Genomic DNA, 17229 nt, shown 5'->3' with positions numbered 1-17229 from the left:
AGCTTTCAAATGACATTATAAGCAAATAAAAATAAAATATTTTTAATACATTGCTAATTATTACCTGCATTTTTACCTAAACTGTTTTGTCTAGCTCTCACTTTGATTTTTATCTGCTACTTTTTTATTTTGCTGTAGTGCGATCACACAGGTCTCCTTCAAGGCTCAGTAACACCTCTCCATAAATTATGTGGAAGAGGTTTGGAAGTGGGGATCACATCTATTTCATATCCTCAGTGAGACCTCAGGAAGGAATATAGTGATCAAAATATTATTAGAGGTGCTGTAGAGATGTTTCTTGTATGACTGGATGAGCTATATTTATCTTTTTTTTTTAGTTGTTTAAATTCATGCAGAAATAAATGGCTAGATTGAACCTAATGATTTAATTAACGCATTTCCCTTTTTTAAACCTCTATACCAGCGGTCTCAAACATGCGGCCGCAGGGCAATAGGCCCCAGGGACTATTTTGCGGCCCGCGATCTATCCTTGCCTAAAGCAGGGGTCCCCAATCTGCTTCCCTAACCCACTGCCCTCCCCCAAGCCACCGCAATCGGGGAACAGGTCAGCGCCCGAGGTCTTAGCTCTCCCTACATATCTTCCCCAGCTCGGAGCCGACCATTTCTCGCCACCCGACGTTCAATTCTAATGTAGGGGAGGAAGTTCTGGGCCAGCCAATTGCTGCCTGGCTGGCCCGGAAGTTCCTCCCCGACGTTAGAATTGACGTTGGGTGGCGTGAATTGGTTGGCCCGCGCTGGAGAAGATATGCAAGGAGAGTTAAGACCTTGGCATTGGCCTGTTCCCCAATTGTGGCGGCGGCAGCTTGTTCCTCGATTGCGGCGGCGGCGGCCTGTTCCCCGATTGTGGCGGCGGCGGCTTGTTCCCCGATTGCGGCGGTGGCGGCCTGTTACCTGATTGCGGCGGTGGCGGCCTGTTCTCCAATGGTGGTGGCTTGGGGGAGGGCAGGGAGAAGTAAAGAAAGAAAGGGGGGGACAGAAAGAAAGAAGGGAAACGGGACACAGACAGAAAGGGCGGGCATGGAGAAAGAAAAAAAGAAAGAAAGGGGGCACGGAGAGAGAGAGAAAGACAGACATATAGAAAGAATGGGGGCATGGATAGAGAGAGAAAGAAAGAAGGGGGCAGGGTGAAAGAAATAAAAAGTTGGGGGAGGGAAGAAGACAGATGCCAGACCAGGGGAAAGGAAGGAAGGAGGGATGGAGAGAAAGGAAAGAAAGAGATGCAGACCATGGAAATAGGGACAGAAGAAGAGAGAGATAGAAGGGAAGGGAAGACATGGAAACATAGATTTTGAAAAGAAAGCAGAAAAATTGAATATTAAGATTAATGCCAAAGATGGATGCAAGGCAGAAAGTGAAGACGGAGAGAAAAACAGTCAAAAGCAAGAAGACCCTGGAAACATAGTTAAATGCACAGAAAAATAAAGTCGATGCACAAAAGGGAGAAAGAAAGTCCAACGTAGTCTGCAGTAAACAACAGCAACCAGAAAACAACAAACAGACTGCAGATAATGTACACGATGCAGGCGTTGTTTATTAGTAAATGCAGTAACATATACAACCTTATAGCCAACCAAGGGACCCGACACGGTCCGTGTTTCGGATAACACGCCTTCCTCAGGGGTCCATGGTGGTTAAGGTATGAAGCAAACTGCATAAAAGATAACAAACACACGCCAATCACGATCAAATGGGGTCAAGCAAGTCTTACACAATGCCATTTGATCGTGATTGGCGTGTGTTTGTTATCTTTTATGCAGTTTGCTTTATACCTTAACCACCATGGACCCCTGAGGAAGGCGTGTTATCCGAAACACGGACCGTGTCGGGTCCCTTGGTTGGCTATAAGGTTGTATATGTTACTGCATTTACTAATAAACAACGCCTGCATCTTGTACATACATTATCTGCAGTCTGTTCGTTGTTTTCAGAAAAATAAAGTCACCAGACAACAAAGGTAGGGAAAATGATTTTATTTTCAATATAGTGATTGAAATGTGTCAGTTTTGAGAAAGGAAAGATATTAAACTTTAAATGTAAGGGCTGCAGAAAAAATAGGGTACTTTGAGGGCCGCAGAAAAAATAATTAATGACAATTTTGCATAAGGTAAAACTCTTTATAGTTTATAAATCTTTCCTTTAATTGTTAAAGGAAAGATTTATAAACTATAAAGAGTTTTACCTCATGCAAAGTTGTAATTTCTTTAATAAGACATTAACTATTTTTTCTGTGGCCCTCCAAGTACCAACAAATCCAAAATGCTAAGGGTTTGAGTTTGAGACCACTGCTCTATACCATTTGAAAGAGGGCGAATATCTAATTATTCACTTCTAGAACTGGATACTTCTTAAATTTAGTAAAAATATTCTGGCACAAGTGTCAAACCTTAAAAAAAGGAAGCAATAGTGAACATTGGAAAATAATATTTAATAAAAATAGTACACATTTAGGGCTCCTTTTACAAAAGTGCGCTGGTGTTTTTAGCACACACACCGGATTAGCGTATGCTATCTGAAAAACTACCGCCTGCTTAAGAGGAGGCGGTAGCAGCTACATGTGCGGCAATTTAGTGCACGCTATTCCGCGCATTAAGGAGCTAACGCATCTTTGTAAAAGGAGCCCTTAATTTTCCCCACCATCAAATTTCCCTGTCTCGCCCACCCCATCCAGCTACTTTTTCATGCCACCCGGCTGGAAAAAATTTCTGGGGAGAACACTGCACTATATGCTTTTTAACATTCATTCCTACCAGAAAACAGATAATCCCATGCAAATGCAGGACCAAAAACTAAAATTACTAATATTTACAAACAAACCCTAAGATGTAAGACTCTGCAAGCAGTATAACCCCAGAGGAAATGCATTTCTTCCTGAACAAACAAATCAATCACTAAATAAAAATATAAAAGCATTATCCCTTCCGTTGTCTCTCTCCCTCCATGTGCCTTGCCTTCTTGCCTGCCCCCAGTGTTATCTTTGGGCCAGTCCACTGTGCGATCAATGCAGTGTCTTCGGGCTGGCTCCCTGAGTGCTGCATTGCACAAAGCTGTGGGCAGCGGCTCCTCGTGCGTGTCCCGCACCTCATCTGGAAGCCTTCCCTCTGACGCCGCACATAGAAGCCTTTTCCCACGGCTTTCTGCACTGCAGCACTCAGGGAGCCGGCCCGAAGATGCTGCATTGATCGATCTGTGGACCGGTGTCTGAAGAACGCTGTCTTGGGCCCGGCGGTTGAAGAACACTGCCTAAGACCATCGGAAATATGTGTTTTCCAATGGTTTTAGATGACCCCTGTGAAAGGGTCGTTTGACCCCCCCCCCAAAGGGGTCGCGACCCACAGGTTGAGAACCACTGATCTAAATGGTCTGTTGAGCAAGGGTAGTAGTGCATTGGTTCTTCAGTTTGATCTGAGTAGCGCCTTTGACTTGGTGGATCACACCAAGTTACTGGCCTGCCTAGATACTCCAGTGTTGCAAGGTAATGTTCTGTCGTGGTTCAAAGGATTCCTTGGATCGAGACTCTATCAGGTTAAGTCTAACAATCAGCTTTCCGTAGCTTGGAAAAACCCTTGTGGGGTCCCTCAGGGTTCCCCACTCTCCCCCACATTATTTAATGTGTATCTATCTTCTCTGGGGTTTCATTTGAACAAACTGGGCTCTAGACTGTTTAGTTATGCCGATGACATTACGATCATCTTTCCTCGTAATACAGCTATATTTCATATTGCCCAAAATATTGAGTCTATACTGAAATTGATGGAATCATGGATGCAATAATTTAAATTCAAATTAAATCATGATAAGACCAAATTCTTTGTTGCGTCTTGTAGCTGGCAAGCTCCAGGCAAGGTGTCTGGGGTCACCGGTACAAGTAGATTTTTGTGAGCCGCTACGGACCGCACAAGGAGATGATAATTTTAGCGTTTAGAATAAGGAACACCCTCAAAAGTCATAGGCACAGCTTCAATGAAATCAAGGCTTTTAATCTTCAAAATGAAAAAAAACAACTTATTTGTCAGGATTAATCAACAGAAGCCAGCGGGCTTCCCATGCACAGTTCAAAATAATGTTGGCAAATAGTCTCTGGATGAGAAAACAAGAGAGTCCAAAATCAAATAAACAAAATCTCTCTTTCACAAAGGTAAGTTCTCTTTTTAGTTTGCAGTCCAGCAATAGTCCATCACACAAGAAAAGAAAACTTCCCAAAACAAAAAGCAATACTTCTGGAATGAAATACTCCAGCTCTAAGTCAGCGCTACTGTACTGGCTTCTTCAGCAACTAAATGCTGGAAAGACAGTGTGCTCCGTGTGGTCTTTAATTGACAAAAATTAGGCCCACTATCCCACCACGTAACATGGGGCAAAGCCTTAGCATACCATAGTACACTTTCCTCAAAGAGAAAGCACAATTAAGCTTTCAAAAAGAAAAAACAAAACTTCAAAATAAAAGTCTTTATTCAGCTCCAAAGCCGAGAAAATTCACTCTTTAGCATGAGTCAGAATTATTCAGTTCTTGAGACAAGGTAGGCAAAAACAAACTTGCAATAAACTTCAGCAAACATTCAGATACTTGCTTTTGTGATACAAACTTCCATGGGAGCAATTTCAGGAGTCAGCACAGCACTAGCTTCAGGGCTTATTTCCAACTCCATGGCAAGCGGTTCCTCACACAGACTGGAAGGTACTTCTTCTCCAGCCTCTGAAAACTCCATGGACTCAGGAATCTGGCTGCTATCAGGAGCTCCCAGCCCTGAGCACTGCGACCTCTCCTGCTGCTGTTCTCCCTCCTCTGATTTTCTAGGAGCCTAGTCTTCAGGGATAGCAGCTTGCAGCCCCGCCCCCAACCCTCAGGTGGAAAAGATTTCCAGTGATTCACTTTAGGACACAGAGGAGGATGGGAACCTACCACTGCTGCTCTCTTACTCCCTCTACAGGCCCCAGAAGGAAATTCAGTCTGAGAGACAGAAAATGGTTATAAGGCAGATTATGGGCAGGGTCTGGATTAGCACTGGGACCTGCACTAGGGACACTCCTAGCAGGCATAGTCTGCTTTTCACAGTCTCCACCTAGAATTTTACATGAACCATCAATTACTATAAACTCAACACTTTATAAGATCAATCCAACGATTAAAATATTGGGAGTTGTTATAGATCAACATTTGACCATGAAAAAGCAAGTAGATGCTGTGGTGCAAAAGGGTTATTACACATTGTGGAAGCTGTGTACCATAAAATCATTTTTTGAGTTTCCGGCCTTTAAACCTTTAATTCAGTTGTTACTTCTAAGTCTTCTTGACTATTGTAATAGTGTCTATTTGACATGTACCAAGAAAGAGATGGCTAAGCTTAGACTGATTCAAAATACAGGGGCCAAATTAATTTATGATCTAAAGAAATATGATCATGTGACTCCCTTCTACCATGAGTTGCATTGGCTTCCAGTGGAGGCACATGTTTTGTTTAAGTTGGGTTGTCTTTGTTACAAAGTTGCGTATGGTATTGCTCCAAGCTATATGACCTATAGAGTTCTCATAGCATTCCATAAACATAGGAGAGAATCACATGTATTGCTTAATTTTCCATCTGCTCAAGGTTGTAAGAGTAAGAAATCCTTGGAACGTACACTAGCATTTCAGGCTGTTTTCTATGACAGGGAATTTAGGCCATTGTTCCGTAGTGTTCTTACAAGCACTTTAGAATTCAATCGAAAACTCATCTTTTTTCAAAATATTTAGTGAACTAATTTAAATCATCCTTGGATTATGTTATTTTTAATCTTTTGTTCACTGCATTGTTTATAATGCACTGTTTATAAGTATGATGTTATGTTATATTTTGTTTCTCTTGTTCGTTCCACATTTGGTTGTACCACATAATGGTGATATATCAAGAATGTAATAAACATATACAGGTCTTAATTCATGTAGGGCTTGCTTCTGTTTAAGCCTCCCATAAAGTTTCCCACAGTGTCAAGAGACCTTGACATGGTGTTAACCCAGCTGATGAAAGCTCCCTTTGAGGTGCTTGATATCTTTTAATTGAAGTTCTAGGCCTGAAAGGTCTTTTTTTTTTCTGGCAGCAGTGACACCACTGCACAGAGTGCTTGAGCTTCAGGTTCTAGTAGTTGATGTACCTTAAATTTTTGAATAGGGTAATTCTGTGCATTCCTCTCAAGTTTGTTGTCCTGCCAACATTTTTTCCCAACTTTCATGCCTACAAAGGTGAAAGAGCATTGCACATATTGGACAGCAATAGAGCCTTGGCCTTTTCTATTTGGAGTGAACTTTAGAATATCCACCCAAGGTCAGTTCACGGCTCCAACACAATCTGTGTTTCGCTACGCTACATCAGGAAGCCGGAAGGATAAACTTTTTATATTGATTTTATTTGCAGTATTTGCATAGGGGTTATCTGTGTTCTGGTAGGAATGAATGTTGAGAAGCATACGTACAGTGTGCTTTGTATACTTTAATTTTGTGGTTAACCATTATGTATTGTTAATAAGATTATATTGTGTGTGTATATATGAAAAATGAATGGAAAAAATGGTATTACAATTAGTATTATTATGGGGCGGGGTATGGGACTGAGCTTGTGGGCCCCCCAAACAAAAAAGCGTTCTGCTCCTATGGCTGACGACACACAAATCTACATTAGAAATTTCTATGGCAATCCAGGCCCGAGTCTTGGCCTGCCTGTCTGACATTGCTACATGGATGTCTTGCCACCATCTAAAGTTAAACATGGCCAAGACAGAACTCCTTATCTTTTCTCCTAAACCTGCCTCTCCTCTCCCTATGTTCTCTATTTCGGTGAATAATGCTCTTGGGGTTATCTTTGACTCCTGTGTGTCCTTCTCTTCACATATCCAACAAACTGCCAAAACTTTTCACTTCTTTCTATACAACATTGCTAAAATCCGGAGTTCCCTTGTCACTTCTTTCCTGGCTTACTGTAACATGCTTCTCGCAGGTCTCCCGCTAACCCATATCTCTCCCCTTCAATCTGTTCAGAATTCTGCTGCCTGCCTCATATTCCACAAGAGTTATTATGCTCATATTACCCCTCTCCTCAGCTATTCTACTTAGAGCCAAAAGCATTGTTTCAGCGTATGCTAAGGCATGGGAGACGTTTCAGTGCTGGGGCAGCAAAGAAAAGTTAGAGTCCATACTGGCATTCCTACAGGAGGACCTTTACAAGGGAATGACAGTGGCATCCGAGTTCAAGTAGCAGAACTCCCCTGAAATAGAATTAAGAACTGAGGACTATATGGAAGTATTAGGAGGCAGGTATGTAGCCTGTGTATATGGCTATTTCAGCTAAACAGCTTGTTTTGCCATATACCAGTGGGTTTAAAAAATTTGCCAGTACTGGTAATTAATATTAAGTTTGAACTAGTTTTCAGCCCTTCATTTTATGAATGCATGTATCTTTAAAAGGTCAGTATTTATCATGGTACACCCTGTTTTAGCAAAGATGAAACATTTCATGTAGCCAGAATAAAGTCAATTCTTTCATTTAGCATGTAAATAGAAAATCATGCTACCAGAGCTCTGAGGATATATGGTGCCTATCCCCATTAGAAGGCCTTATGAGGTCCTGTTGTATTTTGCAGCCTTTGTTTCCAACAACGGGAAGATGGCTTTTTATAACTTCTTTATCAGCTCCAGCAGGCTGCAATGCATAAAGTCCTTGCTAAAGCTTAAATTTGGACATGAATGCTGAGTGCATTTTTTTATTTTTATTTTTTTTAGCTCTTGGCTGTATATCTTCATTGTTTCACTGTAAGCAGTCTGGCATCCCACCCTCCATATAAGTCTTAATGCTACTTGCTGAGAAAACACATGGGTTGGTATCAAGGGAGTGAATGTTGGCAAAGGTAGTATTTTTTTTTCCTTTGTGTGACTTTTTGGTTCCACATCGGAAAAGAACATTTTTCTTTAGCTAGTAAGTCTTGTAGCTTCAAAATGCTTTGAACTTACTTGACAGTACTTTTCAGGAGATGAACCAAAATGGTCATATGACAGTATCCTCGGAGTAAATCACTATAAAGAGTTTGCATAGATGGGGCATTCTGGAAGTTGGGTTTTCAAAGAAGAAATATGAGGGAGAACTATATATATAGATTCATCACCAGCAGCAAAGAAGACATGCTATATCTACTGAAAAAAGTCAAAGCCGAAAGACATAGCATGGAATTAGAACTGAACATAAACAAGACAAAGATCATGAACACGGAAAAATGATGAAGATTTTGAGCTTGAAGGTGATTGAAATCCTTTGCAACTTCTATTTTATCTCCTAGTCTCTTTTGTAAACAAAGAAGCAACTAGCAGGGAGGAAATACTCCACAGAACAGCACTTGGTCGCTTTTCAATGAAGGCTCTCAACAAAGTATTCAAAGGCAAGGAGGTAACACTCCAATCAAAAATCAGACTTGTCCATGCACTCATTTTCTCAGTGGTCAGTTACAGATGCGAAAGCTGGACACTGTGGAAACAAGACAGAAAGAAGATTGACTCATTTGAGCTTTGGTGCTGGAGAAGGATTTTAGGCATGCTGTGGACTGCCAGAAGAATCAACACAGTCTGGGTTCAGAACCAGCTACAGCACAGAGACACTACTAGGCTCCCTCCTGGACACATCTAGACAACAGTTCAGCACAGGCAAAAAAAATGCTGATTATACAACTAGATCTCACTGCAGCATTTGACCTGGTAGACCATGACATCCTACTACAAATACTAGATTCAATAAGAATCACAGGTAAGGTACACACATGGATTGAAGGATTCCTACAATCCAGGACTTACAGAGTAAAATCACACAAAGAAAAACAGAACCATGGTCCAACCCCTGTGGTGTACCCCAAGGATCACCATTATCCCCAACACTCTTCAATCTTCTACATTACATCCCTCGGCACTTGCCTAGACAAAATAGGCTTAATTTCCTATAGCTATGCAGATGACATCACCATTCTCTTTCCTTTTGATCAGCCAACGCCCACCATGACAGACACACTACACAGAATTCTAGAAACAGTAGCAACATGGATGAAAGACCACAAACTAAAACTGAACCCAGACAAAACAAAATTTATACTTCTCGAAAAAAAATAAAACCCCAACTATAACAAACTTAGTAATAAACTCAATCACATATCCCATTCAACCCACCCTAAGACTTCTGGTAGTGATGATAGACAGGTGCTGTACCATGCAACCACAAATCAACAAAATAATATAGAAATCATTTTCGGTAATGCAAAACTTAAAGCTAATCCAAAAGTTCTTCGACAGAAAACAATTCCAGCTCTTGGTCCAATCCCTAGTCCTAGGACTTCTAGACTACTGCAACATCCTCTATCTCCCCTGCCTCGCAGTCATGATAAAACAACTACAAACTGTACAAAACACAGCTCTGAGACTGATCTATTCGCTGAAGAAATACGACCACATCACCTCACACTCAACTCACACTGGCTCCCAATACAAGCAAGAATACTATTCAAATTCTACTGTTTACTATTTAAAGCCATAAATGGAGACAGCCCAGCCTACTTGAACAACTGCCTTATCCAAACTACCACAACCAGGCAAAGTATAACCCAGACACCATTCATGCACCCTCCAATCAGAGGCAAAAAAATGTACGATGGTCTACTGGCCACGCAGGCAGCGAAACTAGACCACCAACTCGCCAATCTACTGATCACGACACCAGACTACAAAACTTTCAGAAAAGAAATATAAACCCTGCTATTCAAAAAATCCATCAAGACACACTAACTCCGCAGGAAACATTTCAATTTCCCAAAGTAACCCACTCACCTCTGTAACTCTTCTAGAAATGTCCAGGTATTAAGAACATAAGAACATATGAAGCGCCATCTCCGGATTAGACCTTCGGTCCGGTGATCCGCACACGCAGAGGCCCTGCCCGGTGTATACCAGGCGTAATTTTAGTCACCCATATCCCTCTATGCCTCTTGTAAGGAGATGTGCATCCAGTTTGCTTTTGAATCCTAGGACGGTCAATTCTGCAATAACCTCCTCCGGGAGGGCATTCCAGGTGTCAACCACTCTCTGCGTGAAGCAGAATTTCCTGATATTTGTTCTGAACCTGTCCCCCCTTAGCTTCATTCCGTGTCAAGTTGGACAATGTAAATAATTTTTTTCTGCTCTATTATGTCGATTCCTTTCAATATTTTGAAGGTCTTGATCATATCTCCTCGTAGTCTCCTTTTCTCAAGGGAGAACAATCCCAGTCTCTTCAGTCGATCCTCGTATTCCAGTTTCTCCATACCCTTTACTAGCTTCGTTGCTTGTCTCTGCACCCTCTCCAGCAGTTTTATATCCTTCTTTAGGTTGGGAGACCAATGTTGGAAGCAGTATTCCAAGTGGGGTCTGACCATTGCTCTATAAAGCGGCATTATGACCCTCTCTGATCTTCTTGTGATTCCCCTCTTTATCATGCCCAACATTCTATTTGCTTTCTTTGCCGCCGCCACACATTGTGCTGACGGTTTCAGGGTCGTGAATACAAAGTTACTGCTTATGCAGATGATATTTTGCTTCATTTGAGGAATCCTGAATCTGCCATCCCATATTTGCTGGATCTGATTAACAGATTTGGAAAATTCTCTGGTTACAAAATAAACTGGAGTAAATCAGAGGTTCTTCCATTGAATGTACATCGTGCAAAAGGTTTATTTGATGGGTTTCCTTTTATTTGGAAGGATGATGGTATTAAATATCTAAGGATATGGATTAAAAGTACATTGGAAGACACGATGAAAATAAATTAAAGATCATTATTACTAAAGGTCATGGAGATGTGTGAGCAATGGAACCCTTTACACTTGTCTTGGTGGGGGAGAGTTCAAACGGTCAAAATGATGATCTTGCCGGTAATTTGCTACCAAATGGGTATGTTGCCAATTTATTTCCAAGGGTCCTTTTACAAAAAACTAAATGGTATTCTGACAAAATTTATTTGGCTGGGGAAAAAAGCAAGAATTGCTTTAGTATCTCTACAAAAACCAATTGTGGAGGGTGGGATAAATTTTCCCAATTTTTATAGGTATCATCAAGCCTATATAATGCGTCAAGGTATGTATTGGATCCTCCCTGAGCTCTTAGAACATTACCCACACTGGCTATATCTTGAGTGGAAAATCATGTCCCCGATGAGATTGTCTCATATATTAAAATCAAGCACAACAGTCAAAACTGAAGACTAACATAAAGAGGAGTTCTTGCTCTTGTCACAATACCGCTCTCAGAGACCTGTGATGGTTAAACACAGCTGTGTTTTAAAACCACTTTAACAGGTGATTGGTATCATTCATTGAGCCGGTATGTATATATTGTATATTTTTTTGTGCACACTACTGCAAACAACTATAAAGCTCTTATAAAGTGCAAAGTGTAATAAATATTTAAAACGTATATCAAAAATATGTATCAAAAAATTACTTGGAAATTGCACTTATCTTATAAAAGCTGGTTCGTAGTTAACAAATGGCTAAACGCCCTACGGGACCCGTTTCACCATATGTATTGGCTTCTTCAGGGGTCATATCATTGAAAAAGTGCGACGTAGATTTCGTCTGCACATGAAAAAATGATATGACCCCTGAAGAAGCCAATACATATGGTGAAACGGGTCCCGTAGGGCGTTTAGCCATTTGTTAACTACGAACCAGCTTTTATAAGATAAGTGCAATTTCCAAGTAATTTTTTGATACATATTTTTGATATACGTTTTAAATATTTATTACACTTTGCACTTTATAAGAGCTTTATAGTTGTTTGCAGTAGTGTGCACAAAAAAATATACAATATATACATACCGGCTCAATGAATGATACCAATCACCTGTTAAAGTGGTTTTAAAACACAGCTGTGTTTAACCATCACAGGTCTCTGAGAGCGGTATTGTGACAAGAGCAAGAACTCCTCTTTATGTTAGTCTTCAGTTTTGACTGTTGTGCTTGTTTTTGGTAAAGAAGACTTTGCCTAATTTAGCTATTGAGTGTTTCATATATTAAAATACCTAGTTATGCTAAGGACAATGTGATTTTATTGGACACCTGGAAAACAATTAAATTTATTGATAAATTAACAGATGTCCCTATAATGAAATCTACTTTGCAGTCCTTATGGTTAAACTCCAAGATTCAAATAGGCGGTGCTGGGATCGCTTGGAAGAACTGGATGCAGGCAGGAATTCAGACATTAGATGATGTTATATCTAATGGAAATCTGCTTGATTTTTCACAACTGCAACAATCATTTGGAATTTTAAAATCTCAACAATATAGGTGGTTGCAGTTGAAGCAGGCTATTCAGTGTGGGTTCCCTGAATGGAAAAATTAAAAAACTTATTTTAGCCTACAGATCCTTTGCTACCTAACTGATCTAGTAGGACATCAGGCTGCCCAGTGGTACAAATTGATTTCTGGATTTTTAAACAAAAAACAGTCTTAGAGACATCTGGAGCATCGAGATAAAACAGTATATTTCTGTGTCTCGTTGGCCACGAATTTGGACTTAGAGATTGAAATGTACAGCGTCAGCATCTATGAGGCAAACATGGTTATTTTTGTTGCATAGGATTTTTTGGACCCCGGTTTGATTAAATAAAATAGATAGTTCTAAGTCTAATAGATGATGGCATTGTCATATTGATGTAGGGACGATCATCTGCTATATTTTTGTCCGTTTATATTTATATTTTGAAAGTCAATTTGGGAACAAATAAATTTAGTTTTGGATTCAAACGTTCCACTATCATATGAGGCTATAATTTGTGGAACGATATTACATGTGAAACCCACTCTAGATAAATATAATAGTTGTCTATTTATGATCATGACAGATATAGCCATTCAATTGATAACGAGTAACTGGAAGAACCATGAATAGAATAAGTTATACTTTTTGGTGGGTGAACGAGTGCACCACTTACAGATATGAAAGAATTAATGCAGAGTGTAGGGGATTTAGTGGTGTATTTAATAAAGTTTGGAGCCCATTGATTAAATTTGTAAAATTTTCTTATCTTTCCTCACCTTTACACATCCATGGAGGGTGGGGGGTTGGAGGGAGGGGAATAAATATTGATGGTGACATTTGGGTAACTTTATTCTTCATTTATACTATATATTATGTTATTGTTATATGCAGGAAAACAGAAAATCTTGAATTTTACATATGTTATCTGTACAGATATTAGTGTAATGTATGTAATACCTACTGTTTGTTCTGTATGACAGTGTTTTAGATTAAAAATCAATAAAGATTAAAAATAAAAAAAAAGAATCAACAAATCAATTCTGAAAGAGATAAAACTAGCTGTGTCACTCGAAGCCCAAATGATGAAGTTATGACTATCTTATTTTGGTCACACCATCAAAAGAGAGAGACCACTGGAGAAGGACATCATGTTTGGGAAGATCGAAGGAACCAGACGAAGAGGGCGACCTGCAATCAGATGGCTGGACACGTTGAAAACAATCATGGTGATGATACTGGAGGACCTTTCCAGACTAGCACAAAACAGATTTCTTTTTAGAGCCGCAATTCATCAAGCAAGTCGCTAGGACTCAAGCATGAGTTAATGGCACCTAATAACAACAATGAAATTCTGGTACTGTATTTCTGAGAATAAGTAGTAGGAAACCTACAATGCATGTATTCAAAAAATATATTTGCCAGATTTCCTCCTGTGGAAATCATAGAGTCCACTGTAGATTTTAAGTAGCATGTCTGTCCTACATGTGTGTCTTTATAACTTTGTTTAGTACTCTATGCCAGCCCAAGGAGGGAGACATTTATCTTACTAGCACAAAAATCTGTTGCACATTTTTTTGTCAAGGGTAAATATAGAATTAAAAGAAATAAAACAAAAAGAATAAAGGTAATATATTTTTTATTGGACTAACATAGCATTTTGAATGTGACCCCCATTCTTCAGATCAAAACATCTTTCAGCTTTTATTTTAACAATTTCAGACTATTTTAAAGAATTTAACTATTACAGACCAGTGAGATAGTCTTGCCGTTTAACCAGCAGGTGGAGATAGAAATCATAAAGAAGAGTTACCAAACCACACAAGCAGGTGGATGATCGTAGCTATCAACTCTGGATTCTGGTTAGGCCACTCCTGGTGCAGTTTGTCAAGTAACTCCCAGTTGAACTTTCCTAAGTTGAGCTTTTGGGGTGCATGCTTGGTGGATCCAGCCTCTGCCTCTTAGCTCTTCTCCTTTCCCTCTGTGTCATCAGTGCTCTGCAGTCTCTTTCATTCTTAAAAAAAAAAAAAACACCCAAAAATTAACCTGTTGGTTTCTCATTTGGATGTTCCAGTCCTTTAAGTTAAAAAAAAAAAAAAGTTTTAAATATAAAAACAAAGTGAAAGGTGACCCAGGGCCAAAGTTAGCAGGGTTCAGAGGCAGGACTGGCTGTGCAGGCTCCCGGAATGGTTTGGTGAGCCAGGTCAGCCAGGAGTTAGTGCAGAGCTGGGGAGAGGAACAGCTATCAGCTAAAGTGAGTTAGCAGTTCAGGGGAGAGCCAGGAATCTGCGGCACCTTCACGATCCAGCAATGTCAGCTCCTGCGGAGTCAGTAAAGCGCTGCCCGTGCTGCAGAGCACAGTGGGAGGCCTCGAGGAAAATGCCTGTGCAAATCCATAAAGATTCACTCCAAAGGGGAAAAGACTGGGGAGAGTGCTGGGGCTGACCACAGGCAGCAGCAATCTGCTTCGCAGTTCTCTGTTTCTGGTGACATTGTGGCAGGGAGCTCACCTCAGCGTAACATGGGAACGAAGGCCATTTTTGAGACATACAATCTTCAAGGATCTGCCCCTTCTTATTCTTCCAACTCTCTGGGATCATCGGGGCCTTTCTGCTCTGGGCCCTCAGACATGCCTGCCTTACAGGGTTCCATGTTTTTACTAGAATTTGCCCTGGTTTTGCACTAGGCTTATCTCTTCAGGCAGAGTCAAGTCCTCCTATGGGGGTTCAGGCTGAGGCCTCAGATCTTTTCTGGGAGGGGGGGAGCCTTCTAATCCTTCAGCTCCCAAGTGTAAGCATTTGGACCTTCCTGGAGTTGGAGGCAGGGAGGCATCTCTGCTTCCTTTGGGAAGATACCTTGGTTTGTTCTGAGGGGGCCTTACTTAGCTTGGGAGCCTCTGGAGGATGGGGAGCTTCTCCCTGATAAGGGGGATGACCCTAAGGTCTTGCAGCTTTTTCGCAGGCTTTGCTGTCCATTGAGTATCCCTCAGCTTCGGCAGTGGGGTTGCAGAAGGCTTCCGTGATTAGGGGTCTACAGAATCCCCTAAATGCTTTTCCCATGCATCTTGAATATCCATGACCTGATTGGTGCAGGGTGGCAAACTCTGGATATGTGGTTTAAGGTAGGCCGGGCCATGGCTTAGTTTTATTGCCTGTTGTCAGAAGGAAAGAAGAACATAAAAATAGCCTTACTGGGCCAGACTAAAGGTCCATCAAGCCCAGTAGCCCGTTTTAACGGTGACAATCCAAGTTTGGTTTGGTTTATTTATTTATATCCCACCCTTACCCAGGGCGGGTTACAATATTTCCCACTGCACCAAATTGGGCACTGGAAAAAAATATGCACTGACTGCTATTCTTTAAATGGCTCTCTAGTTGGTCGCTATTTGTAGAATAGCATGCAGCACCAGGATATACACCCAACTAGGGGAATAGGAAGATTTACACCAACTGAAATCTGGTGTAAATTCTCATACACAAGTTAGGGTCAGATCCCCCCCAATTCTATAATATTGTGCACTTCTTCAGTGAACATCTCAGAACCTCCCATAGCTAAACCCTCTCTTCTGTTACATGCTAAAAAAAAAAAAAATTACATGCACATCTTTATAGAAAAGTGCTTAGCAAAATGTGCTAAAAACACTATTCTATAAAGATATGTGTGTAATTTAGAACAAATTAACTGAAAATTGATTGTTAGCTCCCAATTATTGCTAGTCATTGGCTCTGTACTTAAATTACTCACAAAAGGTTGTGTGCCATGCATAGATTTTGGGGGTTAATATGATCAACAATTAATTTATTCAAGGATATAATTCTAACTATTTATTTTTCTGTGCTGCTGTGAAGCATTGGTGCTAGAATCCCAACTGTTTTGTAGATTATAGAAATGAGAAGTTGTAGGGTAGTAGCACACTTTGAGAGAGAAGTTATTGGGGCAATTCTATAAACTTATGCTTAGAGCTGTGTGATACTTATGTAAATCAAAGGCTCCTTTATATTGACATCTTCACACATAAGTGCACTAGGTGCTACTTTATAAAGCTGTGCCTAATTACTATAGCATGTAACTCCAAGGTAGGCATAAATGTGGGAAGAGCATGGACTGACCATGGGCAGGGTCCTAGTAATACACACAGTTTGTAGATTATTATCGGAATATGTGTCACTTGTGCACTTAGGGCAACCATTTACATCTTTTAATGACAAATTTTGATGCAGCAACACAGATTTTGTACTGGTATTCTGTAATGACTTAAGCACACTTAATTGACATGTTAGAATTGACACTAAGCATTCCCCATTATAGTGCCTAAATCAAGGCACCAAATTATAGAATTCCCTCCCATGTGAACAGCGCCTAGCAGGGAGGGATGTATAGAGTGAGCATGCAGTAGGAAGAAGCAATATGACTAGTTCTTCTGTTGGCAGAAAGCGAAATAAGGGAGATTCTGAGGTGGCACTTCTCAAAAGTGAAAATATTAAAATTCAAGAAAAATAATGAATATATAGTATTTTGATGATAAATATTTTTTAGGGTAGCTATCTTTAATTGCATATTGGATCTTCCTTAGAGGCTCCATAGACCTTCTAGTCCTACCTATTACATTTCAATTTAGATTCCGCCATTACCTAATTAGAGATGGGTTTTACTAAACCGTGGAAGAACTTCTTACCACGTGCCAGCGAAGTAAATGCGCCGAGGCTCATAGGAATTGAATGAGCATCGAAGCATTTACCTCTTGTCACAAACCCGAGCCCAATGCCGGCCTTGTGCCAGTTAAACCCCGGAGAAAACATTCCCTGAAACTAGTCCGGGCTAATCATTGTGTCCCTGATAGGCAGGAAAAAGACCAGGAAGCACAGGCTGTGTTCAGACCTGCTGCAGAACACAGCCTGGTGAAAACTGGCAGG

At 40.6% G+C, this 17229-nt stretch overlaps 1 protein-coding gene across 1 annotated transcript in view; it reads left to right on the top strand.

The window, feature by feature from the left end:
• The window catches only part of JAM3 (junctional adhesion molecule 3), a 147306-nt gene that overhangs the window by 61817 nt on the left and 68260 nt on the right, over window positions 1–17229 (top strand). The gene's annotated exons all lie outside the window — the stretch shown is intronic.

The sequence above is a fragment of the Geotrypetes seraphini genome, chromosome 13, assembly GCF_902459505.1.
Source record: "Geotrypetes seraphini chromosome 13, aGeoSer1.1, whole genome shotgun sequence".
NCBI classification, from domain to species: Eukaryota; Metazoa; Chordata; class Amphibia; order Gymnophiona; family Dermophiidae; genus Geotrypetes; species Geotrypetes seraphini.
This window is presented reverse-complemented; position numbering and strand designations above follow the sequence as displayed.